Here is a 2,491-nt window from a genome sequence, read left to right as displayed (position 1 = left end):
GCAAGCACAACCCTGGCCACACAGACCACCCGGGCGTCGGCCAGACCCGGCCCTCCAGCGCCGAGCGGAGCGCGTGAGGGGCGCCCGGGGCAGGCGGGCTGGAGGCGGCCAGAGCGTCCCTGCTGTCAGACCCAAGTCAGCCTGGGCCCTTTGCCGGACTTTACTGCTTATCAATGCTCCTGTGACGGCCTGTTTCAAGCCAGTCACACGTCACTGACGGGAACCGGGAATCAACGCGCACAGCTGGGGAGAACCAGGCTCCAGCCCCCCGCTGACCACCCAGACCTGAGCTGTCCCAGGGCTCCCCCTGGACTCCACCTCAGAGCCCAGGCTCGAGCGGCCTGCTGGGGAGCTCAGGAAAGGAGGCTGCAGGGGCCTAAGAGCCCCCATGAACCTTGCTGGGGAAATGCCCATGGAAAACGGCAGCAAGGAGGCTTCCTGGGGCCTCTGGGTGCCTCCCTGCCGCCCCGCCTTCGGAGGCGTCCCAGAGCCACAGGAAGGTCGGAGGCCCAGGGCCCAGGGTTGGGGCTGGGGCTGGGACCGGATCTGGCAATTTCCTATCCCTTTCTGTTGGCCCTCGTTAATCCTTGAGTCATCTGTCGCTAGCCAAGAGGGGCAATTAAGTATTAATGATGCAGTATTTCCTTGTGATTGTCGCTGGCCGGGGACAGGGCAGAGGGCAGAAGCCATCCCATGGCAGGCCAGAGTCACGTGCCAGGGAAGCAGCATGCTAAGCCTGGGGAGGGCAGCCCCACAGGATTCCCCAGCAGACAGGCTCCGTCCCGCCTTCGTCCTCACCCTCACCGGCCTGGCCGCTCTGATTAAAACCTCTGTGTAATCAGAACGCACACGCTTCCTGGCTCCTCGTCCGTCCCACTGGCGAGGCTTTCTGTGCTGCGCATGGCCAGGTAGCGGGTGGGCCCCCAGGGCCTGCTGGACGGAGGTGCCTGGCAGCTAGCACACAGCTCCCTGCACACCTGCTCCTGAGTATCGCAAAGGGTGGGGTACCGCCTGGGCCTGTCACAGCCACGCTGGGCCTCTTCCTGGGCTCCAGAGCCCCAGCCTGAGACCCCTCCACTAGCTTCTCAGCAAGTGTTTCTGAGAACTTGACCCTGTGCCCAGCAGCACCCTGCCTGCTGGAGCCCAGGGAGCCTGCTGCCAGCCGCTGCCTGGCCCAAGCCCACGGCCGGGGTCTTAAGGCGCTGTCGTCCCGGGAGGCCGACCCGAGAGCTGCCGCCCAGGCTGGTGTGCGGGTCACGCCTCAGCTCCACTCCGAGAGCCTGCGAAGCACAGTTTCAAAGCACGGGAGGAAAACTAAGGGCAAGACAGATAAGCAACCAGTGGCTAAAATACAGAGACTTGTTCCAGAAGAGACGAAGGCAATGCAATAACTGAAAACGACGATCAAAGGTACTTAAGGTCTTCAGAGAGGGAAAGGAAAGGCGTCCGTAAAGAAGAACGAGAATTCCTGGCAGCACCGAAAAGAACAGGCAGACACAACAGAAATGAAAACCCTGGGAGGGAACCACAGAGGGACCGACAGGCACACGGCTCGCTGTGCGACGCGCACACGAGCCGAGAACGTCAGGGTGTGAGGACCGCCGAGGACCGTCACGCAGGCCTCACAGAGCAGGAGGGCGAGAGCCTGAGGTGGCCTGGGCAACGCCGACCTCCGTCTCACGGAGGGGGCTTGGTGGGCAGCTGCACTCCTCTCCAACCGCGGGCCCCTCGCTGGCCGTCGGGGGGCCCCGAGTCTGGGCACGCGCCTCCCCCAAACCCCCAGGGCCTTGGGACCCGCCCGGCCCCCCTCCAAAAGCATCAGCGGGGGCAGAGCAGTGACTCCAGCGCTGCCTGGAGGAGCCAGGGGGCCTCCTCGCTCCGGCCCTGCAGGGCTGCCAGCCCGAGGAACTCGGCAAGGGCAGCCCCCAGGTGGGCACCGGCCGGCGATCCCTCCCCTAGGGCCCCCGGGGTACAGCTGCTGCTCGGAGCCTGAGGGCAGGATGTGGTGAGGGGCAGGGCTGAGGGCAGTCCCTGCACTGGGCCCCACCCCCAGGGGCTTCCGCACAGCAGGCCCTGGGGCCACGCACAGGGCCCCTCTCCATCCCCTCGGGTCCAGGCCTACGCTGGACAGGCTGCAGGCCCGGCCCCTCAGCCTCAGATGGCGCCCCCTGGCCACCTCCCCAACACCCCCTCCAAGGGGCCGCTCCTCACACAAGGCCCTGGGTGCCCGTTCCTCCAGCTCATGCTCCGAGACCCTGAGTAAGGGGTGTCCCCCAGGCTCTGCACATCCCTGGGGGGTCTTGGCTCCCAGAGCCCTCCCAGGCGAATCTTCAACTGGCAGGACCGGCTCCTGTGCTTAAAGAGGGCAAGGTGGGGGGTGCTTTCCAAATAGGGACAGACCATAGCGGGCCCGGCTGGGGGCTGGCCTGCTCAAGGGGCGGTGCCCGGGGCTTGCGGAGGTGTCCACATGGGGGGGTGGGGGAGGCAGACC

The sequence above is a fragment of the Bison bison genome, unplaced genomic scaffold (genome assembly GCF_000754665.1).
Source record: "Bison bison bison isolate TAMUID 2011002044 unplaced genomic scaffold, Bison_UMD1.0 scf7180017846419, whole genome shotgun sequence".
Classification (NCBI taxonomy): Eukaryota; Metazoa; Chordata; class Mammalia; order Artiodactyla; family Bovidae; genus Bison; species Bison bison.
The sequence above is the reverse complement of the archived record's forward strand: the minus strand, read 5'-3'. Positions refer to the sequence as shown.